The sequence below is a fragment of the Labeo rohita genome, chromosome 22, assembly GCF_022985175.1.
Source record: "Labeo rohita strain BAU-BD-2019 chromosome 22, IGBB_LRoh.1.0, whole genome shotgun sequence".
Lineage (NCBI taxonomy): Eukaryota > Metazoa > Chordata > Actinopteri > Cypriniformes > Cyprinidae > Labeo > Labeo rohita.
The window spans coordinates 32,276,554-32,294,368 of NC_066890.1; the positions used below are offsets into that span (position 1 = coordinate 32,276,554).

Sequence of the window (17,815 nt, forward strand, 5' to 3'; positions counted from 1 at the left end):
TATATTTTATAAATGTATTTATTTATTTATTTACAAAACAGATACAATTAACACTGAATAGAAAAGAAAAATGAAGAAAGGGAAGAAAAATATTCTGACTAAAAAAAAAAAAAGCTTTTTGGCCATGGTTTAGTTCAATCATAGTTAAAACTAGATAGATAAATAAATAAATAAATACATGTTGTATGTTTATATTTATTTATTTATTTATTTATTCATTTATTTATTTACAACACAGATAAAATTAACAATGAATAGAAAAGAAAAATGAAGAAAGAGAAGAAAAATGTTCTGACCAAAAAAAAAAAAAGAAGCTTTTTAGCCATGGATTATTTCATAGTGAAAACTAATGCAAATCAGATAAAATTAACATTCGATAGACAAGAAAAATGAAGAAAGAGAAGAAAAATGTTTTGAGCACTTTTTCACAACATAGACAATTTTTTTTTCCTTTTTATTGATTTAGATAAAAAAAAATACAGTTTAGTTTAATTTAGCTTTTTAAAGTGTTTTTGTCAACTAAATTTGTTTTAACCTTAAAATATTTATTTGTTTATATTAAATATTTAATAATAAAAATAAATAACATTGTTTAATTTAGCTTGTTTTTAGCCTTTTTGTCAATGATATTATTATTTAAATAAAAATATTGTTTATTACTTATTTATATTAAACATTGATGTATTTAATATAAATAAATAAATAATATTTAGTTTTAATATTTAGCGTTTCAGATTTTTGTCAACTAAATTTATTTTTATTATTGTATTAAATTGTTGTATTAAATTCGTATTTGTTGATACAATTCTAGTGCCATTTAGAATAAAATTAACTTAAAATGAGTAAATATGACCATGACTAAATCTATTTAAATCTTATTATTAAATTTATTATATAATTATAATTAAATTTATTTATTTATGTCAGAAGACAAAATGACTAAAACAAAACAAAAAACAAAAACGGTAACTAAAACAGAAAAAAACAAAATCTAATTATCAGCCCTGAATACTAAAGAAACTTATTTTCGATGAAAAAGGAAAAGTTTAACATGTTTTTTAAAATATATTACTACTTTTTTAAGCACATCTATGGATTTGTTTCTTGGCTGCTGGTTTGCCGTTTCTACGCTTTCCGTGAGGTGCAAGAAATACCCGTCATGTGTTACATTTTTCCTTTGCCTTGGGGCTCAAGCTACTTTTGTTCTCGCGGCGCGCCATGCCAAGTTAACCCATCTGCATCATAGTGTTATCTCTGCATTTCTGTCCTGAGCCTGCTGCCATTGCCAGGTCATTAAACTGTATCTCCACGCAGCTGAGCCTGTTCTTTAGCCGTAATAAGCGTCACAGCTATTTATTAGAGTGTATTTCTGCTTTATTTATCAGTAATCGGTTGTGAAGGTGCAAGCTCGAGTCTCACGGTAAAAAGAGAACCATATGTAGCTCTTGTTTTTATGCCGTTATGTCTGGGGTGTTGTTTTATCGACTCGCGTTTGTTCTTCTGAGTCTCGTTCCGTTCGGCTCAGCCTGTAAAAGAGGCGTGTGAAGTAGTGGACGCTACGGTGAAGAGTCCTGCAGGGCTGTGAAACTTTAGAGGCATACGTGACAAATCCCCCAACCTTCTTCCCCCTTGTCTCACGCCCCTCCTTTTCCTTCCCTGCACTCTTTCACCCTAAGAGGGGATAAGTCTCTGATGAGAGCCAGACCAGTTTAGCCTGCCCCACCAGGAAAGCTTTTTCCCATCCTTCTCTTTCTCTCTCACCGTGTCTTCCTTGTTTGTTCTCTTTTTCGCTCTTAAGGTACAAAATTTTCTAGCAAAAAAGGTCCAGTGTCTTATTCTCAAAAGTGTACTGAAGTATGAAGCACAGCTCACACAGAAGTCAATTTCAAAACAAGTAGTTTTTTGTTTGGCAACGTGGAAAATTTTGAGAAAAAAAAATCTTTCGTACTTCCTAATAGCGTGGATTTGTGTTCGAATGATTGGATTTTGCATGCGAAAATTTGCTGAACAACTGTAAATTTGACCAAACTTTTATATGCATTGCGATATAACCTGAAGAAACTATGAAAAACTCTTCGTTATGTTTTAGTTTTTTTTTTTACGTTGCGTTGTTACGTTGTATGAAGCACAGCTCACACAGAAGTCACTTTCAAAACAAGTAGTTTTTTGTTTGGCAACGCGAACAATTTTGAAAAACAACGAAATCTTTCGTACTTCCTAATAGCATGGATTTGTATTCGAATGATTGGATTTTGCATGCGAAAATTAGCTGAACAACTGTAAATATGACCAAACTTTTATATGCACTGCGATATAACTTGAAGAAACTACGAAAAACTAATTTCGTAATTTCGTTTTTTGTTTTTTTTTTACGTTGCGTTGTATGAAGCACAGCTCACACAGAAGTCACTTTCAAAACAAGTAGTTTTTTGTTTGGCAACGTGGAAAATTTTGAGAAAAAAAAATCTTTCGTACTTCCTAATAGCGTGGATTTGTGTTCGAATGATTGGATTTTGCATGCGAAAATTTGCTGAACAACTGTAAATATGACCAAATGTTTATTTGCACTGCGATATAACTTGAAGAAACTACGAAAAATGGCAACGTGAAAAATCTTTCGTACTTCCTAATAGTGTGGATTTGTATTCGAATGATTGGATTTTGCATGCGAAAATTTGCTGAAAAACTCTTTTCGTAACATTTTAGTTTTTTTTTTTACATTGCGCTATTTTTAACTTAACGCAGAATCTTAAAAACATCCAAACTTGTCTACACGTCCCACATCCAAAGTTAATTTGTGTACGTGAGACTCAATTTACCTTATATAGGCTTCGCTTAAATTTCATCGCACACCACGAAACAGTCTTCATAAACGCAGTTAACATTTACGAAGAACATTTAGTTGAATCAAGGCTTGTATTTGGGTTTAACGGATATGTGTATTAGTAGGGTGTTTATGTAAGACATAAACTCTCTCATTTTTTAAGCCACGCTATTTTTTTTTTTTTTTTTTTTTTACGATCTTGACGCATGATCGTAAAAACATTCATACATGTTATTTTACACACCTGGCATCCACAGTTAATTTGTGAATGGTGGGCTAAATTTGAGTTAAAGTTAAAAATGTCATTACACATTACAAAACATCCTTCGCAAAACACAGTTTATGATTACAAAGAAAATAACAAGCTTTATAGTTTTTTAGCTGCACTTTTTTTTTTTCATTTGACGCACCGTCATAAAAACATTCATAAATGTTATTTTACACATCCCACGCCCACAGTTAATTTGCATACGTGGGACTCCGTTTGCTGTATAATCTTCACTGAAATGTCATCGCGCACTCTAAACCAAAATTTCGCGAACGGTTAACGTTTACGAAGAATGTCTAGTTGGATCAAGTCTTGTATTGGTTCAACCAACCCTTATCGGATTTGTTTGTTAGGAGGGTGTTTATGTAAAACACATTGTTGCGTTCAAAAACAAGGTGTCAGGGTCTCAAGGTTTTTACGCTGCGCTATTTTTAACGTGACGCACCGTGGAAACACGTTCATATATGCTTATCGTAAAGATAATTTGTGAATGGTGGGTTAAATTTGAGCTAATTGCGCACTCCCAACCAACCTTCGTGAACACAGCTAAAATAAAAAATCTAATTTTTACATTGCACAATTTTTTTTTACTTGATGTGCCATTGTAAAAACATTCATACATGTTATTTGTGAATGGTGGGCTAAAATTTAACTGATGTCAAAGTCAATGAAGAAATATCATCGCACACTACAAAACATCCTTCGCAAACACAGTTAATGCTTACGAAGAACAAAAACAAACTCTCGTTTTTACGTTGCGTTATTTTCTTTATTTGACGCACCGTTGTAAAAAACATTCATACATGTCATTCTGCACTTCCCACGTACACAGTTCATTTGTAAATGTGGGACTCAATTTAACTTATAATCTTTTTACACTCCAAAACAACCTTCGCAAACACAGTTAATGTTTACGAAGAACTTCTAGTTGAATTAACGCTTGCATTTGGGTTCAGCCAACCCTTATCGGATGCGTTTGTTAGGAGGGTGTTTATGTAAAACTGCGTTTATTGCAACCAACATTTATCGGAACGATTTACTAGAGGGGCATTTATCAAGTCGAATCAAGCCTTGTAGTTCGAAGCCTGAGTGTCTCTTGTTTTTACGTTGCATTTTTTCATTTGAATGTGTATATTAAGACCTAAGACTTAACTTTTCAGAGCTTGTAATGCTAATTGAAAACTAAATCCAAATGTACATAAACTAGGTAATTGACCAGTCAGTTGTTGGGTCGGCGTGACCCGTCCCTATTAGGAAGTTCTCCGCTCAATGGCCAAACGTGGTTCCACTGGCAATTAGGAAATGAGAAGTCCTCTGAGCGCGTTTCCAGGCCATTTGGAGTCAAGATGATGCACTTTAGACACACTCTCAGACACCCATCGCTCACTGTAAATCCTAAGCACTTTAAGAATGCTCGCCCATGGTGGGGGGTGGAAACATAAAAGCGGGATCAACAGAAGGGTTGCCTGGTAACAGTAGACGGCGGTCACAGTAGCTCATGGGAGCCCAGACGAGGCGCGGGGTCGACCCTGTGCCCTGACGTGACTCCCTACTGACTTCATATGCTGGAAAACAGTTCTCGTCACAAAGCTACAGATTCAACTTGACCTTATTTGTACTAGCACTCTTAACTGAATAATAAAAATATGAACTTGCTCACTTGTTAATTTAAAATATTGTTATATTTTTAGTGTTTATTATATGGAAGAAGATTTTTTTATTTATAGTTTTAATGTGCATCTACGTAATATTAGTTTAGTTTCTTTACTTATTTTGTTCAAGTAAATCTTTTAATATTAATTTATATTGGTTATATTGGTATTTATGTGACTGATTTTTAATCAGTTTAGTTTCCAGTTTCAGTCAGCAAAATATAAGCACATATTATTATACTCATTTATTTATTTATTTACGGTTGTATACTTTTTACTTACTTACATTTACTTTTTAAACCAAAGAAAATAATAATTAAATATTATATAAATAATAATAATAATTATTATTATTATTATTATTATTTGTGACATCTGCTAAACCAACTGAAGAAGAAAAAAAAATAATTTAATAATATATAATGTAAATTATTATTATTATTATTATTATTATTATCATCATCATCATTATTAGTGACATCTGCTTAACCAAACAATAAAATAATAACAAGAAATATTTTATAAATATAAATAATAATTATTATTAAATAATTATTAGTAGCAGTAGTAGTGATACTACTACTACTACTACTACTACTACTACTACTAATTATTTAATAATAATAATTATTATTATTATTAGTGACATCTGATTAACCAAACTAAAGAAAATAAAAATAATTAAATATTATGCAAATATAAATAATAAATAATAATAATAATAATAATAATTATTATTATTATTATTATTAGTGACTTCTGCTTAACCAAACCAAAAAAATAAAAAATAATACATTATTATATAAATCAAATAAATGTTTTTTATTAAAGACATCTGCTTAACCAAACTGAAGAACAGAATAAAAATAAATAAATAAATAAATAAATTAATTAATTAATTAATTAATTAATAATTTTATTAGATTTTATTTATTTATATTATTATTATTAATGAATAAATAATAAACAAATTATTAATAAATAATAATAAATATTATTATTAAAATAAATAAATAAATAAATAAATAAAACATTATTATTATTATTATTATTATTATTATTATTAATGACTTAACCAAACCAAAGAAAATAATAATAATAAAAAAAATAGTGTTGGGTGCCACTAACATGGTTGCCAGTATACACACATTAGCCAAACAAATTTACATTCAGCAAAGTATTTATTTTAATCGTCTAATCGAGTTGTTTACCTTTGTTTATAAGGTGACTGTGACATTGGGCTTTATTATAATATTTCTAGCGTGAGTTTTTGTCCTCCAGGAGCAGGTAGGGTTCTGGATCTGCATGTGTGAAAGCTGTGCACCGCAACAGCTGGCTGCCCAATATTAAAACCCCGCTGTCTTCCACAGCACTGCTCTTCTCACAGCTGTGATTAGTGGCCGTCCGGTCTGTCCCGTAACCTTAAGCTCGGAGACCGGACCTTTGTGGACAGGAAGTGAGACACGGCGAGAGAGTCAGGGGGAGAAAAAAAAAAAAAGCAAAGCCAATTGATTTGATAGTTTGTTATCATTGGCCTGGGGATCAGCATGCTGGCTGGTGTGGGTGGTGGAGGGGTGTAGCTGATCCACCCGGTAAGCTGATAAATATTTAAGAGCGTTTGGAGCCAGAGGATGGTACAGTTGGAGCTCCTCATCTGGGTTCTTTAATTAGGACGCATTCTGCTCCAGTGCCCTCTGCCTCCCGCATCCAGGGAGACGTGGGGTAGAGCGAGAGAGAGAGGGGCAGCGGGGCGGCTTGCCTGGACCCTCAACCGAGAGAGAGAGAGAGCGAGGGTAAGCGAGAGAGAGAAAAGATCAGCGCAAGTCTGCCAGCGTCTGCTGGGTGACATTAAACATCAACAGATGCTGTGCACATATTGCGGGCTGAGATGCGGCGCTTCCACAGAAGGCCCTCTTTTTTTTATTTGTCGTAATCACAACATCCGTTCAAACAAATGACGAGGAGCAAAGCCCTGGAGTAAACAATTAAAAAAATGCAACTGAAATGAAAAACAAAGGCATCGGCGACCGCAGGAAAAACTTACAACCTCGTCCAGCTGTGTCTTGCTCCCATCTCGCGGTGGCTATTTCTATACGGCCCGGTCACGACCGTGTTTTTGGATGGTGTGAAGTCACGTTGGACGTGTATGTCGGGTTGAGGCGGGGTGATGGATATGATATCTCGGCCCTGTGTGAGGACTGGTGGGGGTTTGGAGAGAGAGCAGAGCTCTGATGTGTGGCGTACAGATCAGTGGCGTCCCACCTGCTGCTGCTGTTGTCACAGACCTGCTTGATCACAGGGTTTGATTCTGCCCACAGATGGGCTGCTAGCTGGCCTGCTCTGCTTTACACTGCCCCACACAATCTGGCCATTTATCTATCCATCCATCTATCTATCTATCTATCTATCTATCTATCTATCTATCGTTCTATCTATCTATCTATCTATCGTTCTATCTATCGTTCTATCTATCGTTCTATCGTTCTATCTATCGTTCTATAGTTCTATCTGTCATTCTATCTATCTGTCTATCTATCGTTCTATCTATTGTTCTGTCTATTGTTCTATAGTTCTATCATTCTGTCATTCTGTCATTCTATCTATTGTTCTGTCGTTCTGTCTATCTATTGTACTATCGTTCTATGTATCATTCTGTCTATCTATCATTTTAACTACCTATCGTTCTGTCATCTATCTACCTATCTATCTATCTATCTATCTATCTAGTGTTCTATCTAGCGTTCTATCTGTCATTCTGTCGTTCTATCATTCCAACTACCGTTCTATTGTTCTATCGTTCCGTCATTCTATCTATCTGTCATTCTATCGTTCTGTCGTTCTATCATTCCATCTATCGTTCTATTGTTCTACCGTTCTGTCATTCTATCTATCTATCTATCTATCTATCTATCTGTCATTCTATCGTTCTGTCGTTCTATCATTCCATCTATCGTTCTATTGTTCTACCGTTCTGTCATTCTATCTATCTATCTATCTATCTATCTATCTATCTATCTGTCATTCTATTTTTCTGTCGTTCTGTCGTTCTATCATTCCATCTGTCGTTCTATTGTTCTACCGTTCTGTCTATCTATCTATCTATTTATCTATCTATCCGTTCTGTCTATCATTCTGTCTATCATACTATCGTTCTATGTATCATTCTGTCAATCTATCATTTTAACTTTCTATCATTCTGTCTGTCTATTGTTCTACCAATCTATCGTTTTATCGTTCTGTCGTTCTGTCATCTATCTATCTATCTATCTATCGTTCTATCATTCTGTCGTTCTATCATTCCGTCTATCGTTTTATTGTTCTATCGTTCTGTCTATAGTTCTGTCTATCGCTCTGTCATTCTATCTGTCTATCTATCTATCTATCTATTGATTGTTCTGTCGTTCTATCTATCGTTCTATCTGTCTATCGTACTATCGTTCTATGTATCATTCTGTCTATCATTTTAACTACCTATCATTCTGTCATCTATCTATCTATCTATCTATCTATCTATCTATCTATCGTTCTGTCGTTCTATCATTCCGTCTGTCATTTTATTGTTCTATCGTTCTGTCTATCGTTCTGTCATTCTATCTATCTATCTATCTATCTATTGTTCTGTTCTGTCTATCTATCTATCTATCTATCGTACTATCGTTCTGTGTATCATTCTGTCATTTTAACTACCTATCATTCTGTGATCTATCTATCTATCTATCTATCTATCTATCTATCTATCTATCTATCTATCTATCTATCTATCGTTCTGTCTGTCTGTCCATCCATCCACTTCTCCAAACCTTCTATCCATCTGTCCGTCCATCCCATTCTCTATTGTTGTTCATCGTTCTATCTGTCTATCGATTTGTCTGAGTGTGGTTCTGTTGTCTGTTTCTATCTTTTTATCATTCTATTGTTCAGTCATACTTTCTACGAATCTATATCTCTTAGATTCTAGCTATCTATCATCTGTAAGCCTGTAAGGCCTGTAGACATTTCAACTTCAATGCTTTTTTAACTTTCAAAAAAGATTTTGTCAAGCCAAAATTCGACGTTTCCCTCAACAAACTTTACTCGTCTGTTTAAAAAAGTGATACATTTCCTTGGGTTTCAATTTAAATTCCACCTCCTCAAAATCATATCGCATTTTCAGAGTTTAAAAGGCATTATCAGCTTAGTTGTGAACAGTGCACAGCCCTGCTCCTCACGCTGAACCTGAATGTCGCTGCCCTTCACTGCTGCCCCGCTGTGATGACCTCACACAGTCACTGCGTCTGTAAATAATACCGCTGCGCATTGCTTTGAAATGACAGCGTCCCTCTGTGTCTCATAAATGATACTGTCACGCGCCTTCCATTACTGAGGAGGCTCGCGGTCCCACCTTCACCTGCGGATGGACCGTCAAATTGCGTAAATCTCCTGGTTCTCTGCTTCTCAGCTCGCCGGCGCGCACGGAGAGTCTTAGCAAGCCTCGAAGCGGTGTAACACACGGCCAGTAAAGCTATGGGATGTGTAATTAAACAGAAGCGAACACAAAGGACCCGGGCAGCACGTGTGCATGTGTGCGTGCCTCCGTGCCCCGCCACGGAGCGCAGGTGGGTGGCAGGGAGCACGGAGCTGCGAGAGGAGGCCAGGTTAAGCTTGCGTTACAACTCATGAATCTTTCAGATCAACAAGTGCACGCCGTTCTCCCTTTCTCTATGGTTTTTTAAAAATAAATAACAGCTGAAAATGGAGGTACAGTAATTTAAGAACTTTCAGTAGGATCAGGGTGTTGTGCAAAAACGAGGATAAGAAGGAAAGAAATAAATGCAAGCCGTATCCTTTGAGGTGTGCCCCTGACCTCCCTGCATCACTGTGGTCGTATTCACCGCCTCGACTGCAGCAATAAGGAGGCTTTATGTGCACTGAGCCCGGGGCCATAGCGTCAGGAGCTGAGGACCTCTGCACCAGGAAATGCTTTAGGGATCTGCTCTTTCGCACAGTCAGTCTCCCACGGACTCCGGGAGACCATTTTATCTCCAGTTGCTAGGATAACAACTCGAAGCTTCCAGCAGTCAGAAGGCCTGCTGGGCCTTTTTCTGTCAGACAGAAAGAATGCAACATTTTTTGAAGGGGTTTGTTATTAAAAAAATTATTTTAGCGGTTCATCCCAGATCTGAGCATTTTTTTTGTTCCAAAATAAAACATTTTGGGTTGTATTTTTGGACTTGTTCAAGATAGGGAGGAAAGTATTGTTTGGCAGCCTAAAGTAATGCCTTTTTGTCACGAAAAGTTAGGAAAAGACAAGGAAAATAACGTTCGGCGGGGTGAGGTACTAATGAAATGGTTAAAACAGATAAATGAAAAGTGCGAGGGCCTCGGCGATTCTGACTGACTGCGTCCCGCCAGGATTAAGTGGACTCCTCCTGTTCCCTTTGTGCACGTTTCCCAGCAGCACAATTGGGTCCGAGTCGCGAGCACAAGTGCTCCGCAAAAAGCCGCACAGCAGCCACTTTCGGTCTCCATTCTTTGGCCGCGGCGAGACACGGCGGCCTGTAATTACGGGGCTCTTTCAGTCGCCCGCAGACCCTTCAGTCTGACCCCAGACACCTTGACAACATCAGCCTAACTAGATCTGAGAATAGTGCATAACTTTCTGTTAAACAGTCATTATGCTGTTTTATTAGACAATTGGTTTGTTTGGTCTTCATTCAGATGTGGAGAACGTTAGATTTGAGGTTTGAAGAAACTAAGATTTGTATTAAATGAGGCATATCCCACAGGAAGCTCAGTTGCAGTTTGAATTACCCTTCTGTCCTATTGCCATCTATCCATCCATCTATCTATCTATCTATCTATCTATCTATCTATCTTCTATCGTTCTATCGTTCTATCGTTTTAACTTTTTAAAACTTTTTATTTTTCTATCATTCTATCTTTCTATCTATCTGTCGTTCAGTTTATTGGCTGTCATTTGCTTGTCTGTCTTTCAGTCTATTGTTTTATCATTTGTTCGAGCTATCATTAGTTGATCTATTAGTCTATGGTTCTATCGTTTGTTCGTTCTATCATTCAATTTATCGTACTGTCGTTTGTTCGTTCTATCGTTCAATCAAACATTCTATCATTTGTGTTATATCGTTCAATCTATAATTTTTTTGTTCTATCATTCGATTTAACAATCTATGGTTCTATCGTTTGTTCTGTTGTTCAATTTATCGTACTGTCGTTTGTTCGTTCTGTCGTTCAATCTGTTGTTCTATCATTTGTTCGTTCTATTGTTCGATCTATGGTTCTATCGTTTGTTTGTTCTGTCGTTTAATTTATCATACTGTCATTTGTTCGTTCTATCATTTGTTTGTTTTATCATTCGATCTAACAATATATGGTTCTATCATTTGTTTGTTCTTTCGTTCAATTTATCATACTGTCGTTTGTTCGTTCTATCGTTCAATCAAGCGTTCTATCATTTGTTCGCTCTATCGTTCGATCTAACAATCGCTCTATCGTTTGTTTGTTTTATCGTTCAATCTATAATTTTTTCGTTTTATCCTTTGATCTAACAGTCTGTGGTTCTGTTGTTTGTTTGTTCTATCGTTCAGTGTATCATTCTATCATTTGTTTGTTCTATTGTTTGATCTAACGATCTATGGTTCTATCGTTTGTTTGTTCTAGCATTCAATTTATCGTACTGTCGTTTGTTCGTTCTATCATTTGTTCATTCTATCGTTCGATCTAACAATCTATGTTCTATCATTTGTTTGTTCTTTCGTTCAATTTATCGTACTGTCGTTTGTTCGTTCTATCGTTCAATCAAGCGTTCTATCATTTGTTCGTTCTATCGTTCGATCAAACAATCATTCTATCGTTTGTTTGTTCTATCGTTCAATCAATAATTTTTTCGTTCTATCCTTTGATCTAACAGTCTGTGGTTCTATTGTTTGTTTGTTCTATCGTTCAATCTATCATTCTATCATTTGTTTGTTCTATCGTTCAATTTATAGGTCTATGGTTCTATCGTTCAATTTACTGTACTGTTGTTTGTTTGTTCTGTCGTTCAATTTATTGTACTGTTGTTTGTTCGTTCTATTGTTCGATCTATCCATCTATGGTTCTGTCATTGGCTCGTTCTATCATTTGTTCATTCTAACGTTCAATCTATCGTTCAATCTATCATTTGTTTGTTGTGTTGTTCAATCTGTCGTTCTATCATTTGTTTGTTCTATCGTTCAATATATTAATATATGGTTCTATCGTTTCTTCATTCTATCGTTCAATCTATCGTTCTGTCATTTGTTTGTTTTCTTTGTTCAGTCTATCGTTCTGTCATTGGTTTGGTGGATCTATCTGTCTGTCTGTCTGTCTGTCTATCTATCTAAACGTTCTGTCGTTTGATCTGTTGTTCTGTCTATCTGTATCTATCTATCGTTCATTCATATGTTCGTTCGTTCATTCGTTTTTGTTGTTTCGTTTGATCTGTGGTTCTCTCTGTCATTTTATCTGTCTTGTTCTGTCTGTTCTGTTCTACCTATCTATTGTTCTGTCTTTCTCTCATTCTCTCTTGCTATCTGACATTCTGTCATTCTGTCTGTTTGTTGATCGTTCCACCCGTCCCACCGTCTGTCACTCTCTGTCTATCGCTCTGTCGTTATCCTTCGTTTTGTCTGTCCGTCAGTCTGTCCTTCTGTTTGTCATTTTGTCTGTCTGTTGTTCAGTTTTGTTTTGCCTATCTGTTGATCTTTCTTCTATCTTGTTGCCCTTCCCCCCATCTCTCTATCGATCTTTCTGTCTGTAGTTCTCTCTGTCCGTAAGGCATATAAAGATTCAAATTTTAAAACAAATCACAAACAACACTTTTGTAGTTTAAAAATACACTTATATTCACTTCCTTATATTCTAATTCAAATTGCAGTTCTGTCTGATGTTTGCTCCCTCAGTCTAATTCAGGAACTGAACTTGTATTCAAAAGCCACACAGCTCTGCTATGAAGACTTTGTGTTTGTTGATAGTTGAAAGGGCACCGGACTGTTTCGGGTACACATGAAAGCACAGCCCAGGTTAGTGTGTCACACAGCCTGTGCTCCGGGCTGCGTACATGGCCTACTTCCCACCGTGGTCAGTGGGTCGCCTGTCCCGGAGTGAACCCTTTCCACTCTGTGGCCTTCCTCCGTCTAATGATACTTAGAGCTTAATCGCTCTGGACTTTCCAATTACGCCAAGGCTTTAGCACACTGCTCCTTTAGCAGCAGCAAAACACTGGTGTTTTTCTTCCCCCTTTTAATCCAGCCGGCAAAAACGGAGCCATTGTTGTAGGACTGTTGCAGTTGTGTCAAATTTACAGTAGTACAGTACGTGATTGCTCAGCCTGTGGGCAGGGATTGTTCTCCCAAGAAAGAGGTGGAAAGGATGAGAGGGAGAGAAAGAAAGAGGCTGCTGTTGGCCCACAGGGACAGAGGGGTCGCGGCGGAGCAGACAAGAGGAACACACTTTTTTGTGGGGGTGTTGTGTTGGTGGAGAGGGGGGTCAGTGCGAGGGCAGCGCTGAGGGAAGATGAAGGATACGCCACAGGCTGACAGCCACACAGGAAGTACATCACAGCAAAGACCCCCCAAAGTTCCCCTCCTCCCTCATATCGCCCCCAGCCCACTTTGGGATCTTCTCAGCGTGGTTTGGGCCTTGTGATCTCCACTCTGATGTGATGGGGGAGGCGGGGGTTCAGTCGAGGAAATCCAAAACACAACAGCGGGCATCATTGTCTCAGATCATGTTAGTGTATATGTCAAACCGGCATTAAACATACCTTTATAAAGAACAAAGGAGGCGTAGAAAAGCTCCTCACACAGACTCTTTATTTGTTTTCAAACTTGATAGGTTTCCTCTAGTACATTTCATTTATTTATTAAATGATGATTATAATAAATGACAATTTGGATCTTTTGCACCATTGAGAATTCAGATTCTGAATTTGAGGAGGCAAATCTTCCTCAGTCAGAACTGAACTGAAATTGGAATCAGGGGTTTATGAATCAGAATTGAATGAAATTGATTTGGTCTTGTGAATCTGAATCAGATCTGGAATTCTGTATTGATGACTAATTATAATGAGGCGAAATCAGAATCGAATCGTAATTGGAATCAGAGTGTATGAATCAGAATCAACTAAAAAAATGTGAGTAGGAATTTAATTGAATCAGATCTGCATGTGAATCAAATATGAATCAGTCAAGCTTGTGAATCAGAGTCAAAAAGAATCAGAATCAACAGAGCCTAAGTGAGATAAAATATGTGTAAATTAATCTGATGAACTGAAATTAAAATTAAGGTTTAATGAATCAGAATCGAATCGGTCCAGTGAATCTGAATATAATCTGGAATTCTGTATTGATGACTAATTATAATGAAGCAAAATCTAAATCAAATCATAATTTGAATCAAGAGTTTATGAATCAAAATCAGCTCAAAACCCGTGAATATGAGTTAGACTGAATCAAATCTACATGTGAATCAAATTAAATATGAATCAATCAAGCTTGTGAATCAGAATAAAAAAGAATGAGAATGAATACCCAGGCATACAGATATGAAATCAGATTTTTGACAAAGCCATGTTTTTGAAGTTTTAAAAAATGTTTTAAATGTTTTTAAAAAGTTGTACAGACAGATTAACAGAAAAGTCTGTCTCCTGTAGATATGAAATTAATTTATATAAAATCAAAAAAATGTTTTAAAAAGGTTTATTTTAATGTTTGTTATATTTTTATTTAAAACGTATTTTAGATTTTATTGTTTTTTAATTTAATTTATTTGTATAATTTTAATTTTATTATATATTACAAATGCAATGTATAGAGAGAGAGTGAGAGAGTACATCATTTATTATTTCATATTTAACAACTCTTTGGAAGATTCAGAATTCCTGATTTGCTTCATTATCAATACAGAATTCCTGATTTAATTCAGATTCACAAGAGCAAAACAATTTAATTTGATTCTTATTCATAAACCCTTGATTCCAGTTTCAGTTCAATTCAGATTCATTTACACATATTTTATCTCAGTTTGACTTTCGTATTGATTCTGATTCTTTTTGATTCTGATTCACAAGCCTGATTGACTTATATTTTGATTCACTTTTGATTTGATTCTGATCTGATCTGATTCATAAGCTCTGGATTCCAATTATGAAACTTTCCAACTTATGAAACTATGAAACCAAATTATGAAATGGAAGAGCACTTCATTTCTCAGAATGCTTTTCCTATTGATTTTTTTCTAAATCTAGATTTTCTAAATGTAATTTGAATAAAGCTTTTCTCTAGTAATTTGCTAGTAATTTGCTTTTCTTCTTATTTTCTGTTTTATTTGTTAGATGATTCGCAGTTATAGCTGGAAAACTGAGAAATTGTTAGATAAAGTTGTGGCTCTTTAGTTTTTAGTTGTTCTTCTTTCTTTTCTCAAGCTCCTCTTGGTTTTTTCCAAAGCTTGATTACTTCAAGATCCAAACTGTAAATCTAATCTTCACTTCTTGGTTTATTTATGTAGGCTATAAAGTCCGTGGGCTCTAAAATGTCTCATGGGGCCTGACACTTCTTCACGAACACATGTGCGTGGATGCGTGTGTCGGCAAACGTGACTTTGCGTGGGGCCTCCCGGTGAAAGTGCTTTCTTGGTGTTCGGGTCACATTTTAACACCCAGGTCACGGGGGTCAGATACGCCTGCTGTGGAGCAATCTGGGTCAGCGCGGCAGTGACGGAAAGAGCCGGAGAGGTTGTATGTCACAGGAACAGGTGGCCCTCTTTGACACGGCGCTCAGTTTAGAGCGGGGCCGGGGGAACTGGAGTTTATGACAAAGCTTGAGTTCGGGACAGCTATTTTATCCAGCAGCAGGTCGTTTTCCAGCTCGCCTGGCCTTTAGCTCGACGGGCTCATGTAGCTGTTTAGCCTTTATCACAAGCTGTGTAGCTAGTCTCTTTGCCTGGAGCTATTATTATTCACCGAGGGAGATCAGAGTGCGTAGGGAAGTGTTTGGGGGTGGGGGATGCTCGCAGGAGTCCGCTTTGGCTTGCAAATTAACAACAAACCAAATCTTGGAGCGAGCCACTGTCCGCAGCGAAGAGTTGTGGTTGGCTCTGCACATCGCCCGTGGAATATTTGATAGGGAGACTGGGAGGAAAGCCATGCCTGGCACTGGCAGTCGACTTAAGAAGCCTGTAGGAAAGCGAGAGGGAGAAAGAAAGAGTTGGCTTTCAGGAGCAACTGTGATGTGACCCAAACTCACACCGTCTACTCTGTACACCATTCACTATGGCTGAATTGATTTGATTCATATTTACAAGCTCAATTTGGTGCATTTCAGATGATCTGTGTATTTCATCTCTGCATTGGCTGTGTGTTCATTCTGATTCTTTTTGATTCTGATTCACAAGCTTGATTTGATTTATATTTAATTTGATTTACATGCGGATTTGGTTCCGATTCACAAGCTTTTGATTAGATTCTGATTAATACTCTCATTTCCAGTTATTCTGATTTCAGTACAGGAATCCTGATTTGATTCAGATTCACAGAACCATTTCAATTTAATTTGATTATTATTCACAAACTCTTGATTCCAGTGTCAGTTCAATTCTGATGAATTTATTTCATCTCAATTTGGCATTGTATTGATTCTTATTCTTTTAGATTCTGATTCACAAGTGTGATTTGATTCACATACAGATTTGTTTTAAATTCAATTCTGATTCACAGGCTTTTGATTTGATTGTGATTTATAAACTCTTGATTCGAGAAATGTTTCAATTCTTATTTTACCTAATTACAATTAGTTATCAATACAGAATTCCTGATTTGATTCAGATTCACAAAACCAAATCAATTTAATTTGATTCTGATTCATAAACCTTTGGTGCCAGTTTCAATTCAGATTAATTTACACATTTCATATTAATTTGGCTCTGTATTGATTCTGATTCTTGTTTTATTCTTACAAGCATCACAAGCATGATTAATTTATATTTATATTCACATGCAGATTTGGTTCAATTGAATTCCTATTTACAGGCTTTTGATTTTGTTTTGATTCCTAAACTCTTGATTCCAGTTATGATTCAATTCTGATTTTGCCTCATTCTAAGTTATCAATATAGGATTCCTGACTAAATCAATTTAATTAGATTCTGATTCATAAACCCTTGATTCCAGTTTCAGTTTAATTCAGATTAATTTGCTCCATATTGAGTCTGATTCACAAGTGTGTATTTAAGTGTATTTAATTTGATTCAGTTACAGATTTGGCTCAATTTATTTTTATTTCTGATCAACAGGCATTTGATTTGGATTTGATTCATAAACTCTTGATTCCAGTTTTGATTCAGTTCTTATTTTGCGTCATTATAATTAGTTATCAATACAGGACTCCTGATTGGGTTCAGATTCACAAAACCAAATCAGTTTAATTCGATTCTTATTCATAAACCCTTGATTCCAGTTTCAGTTCAATTCAGATTAATTGTCACACATATTTACACATATTTCATCTCAATTTGTCTCCATATTGATTCTGATAATTTTTTATTCTGATTCACAAGCGTGATTTGATTCACATACAGATTTAGTTCAGTTTAATTCAGATTTACAGGCTTCTCACTCTCAATTCCAGTTTATATTCATTATATTCTGATTTTGCCTCATTATAATTATCAAAACAGAATTCCTGATTTGATTTAGATTCACAAGACCAAATCAGTTTGACACCCTTGAATCCAGTTTCACTTCAATTCAGATTAATTTACACATATTTAATCTGAATTTGGCTCCGTATTGATTCTGATTCACAAGCATGATTGATTTATTTTGATTCACACAAAGATGTGGTTTAATTTAATTCTAATTCTAATTCACAGGCTTTTGATTTGATTCTGATTCATAAACTCTCAATTCCAGATATTAGATTCTGATTTTGCCTCATTATAATCAGTTATCAATACAGAATTGCTGCAAAACCAAATCAATTTAATTTGATTCTGATTCATAAACACTTGATTCCAATAATGATTCGTTTTGGGTTTATTTTGTCTCAATATGACTTG

General features: G+C 35.7%; 1 protein-coding gene across 4 annotated transcripts in view; it reads left to right on the plus strand.

Moving 5' to 3' along the window:
* nfia (nuclear factor I/A) overlaps positions 1-17,815 on the plus strand; it is a 180,274-nt gene that overhangs the window by 31,232 nt on the left and 131,227 nt on the right. The gene's annotated exons all lie outside the window — the stretch shown is intronic.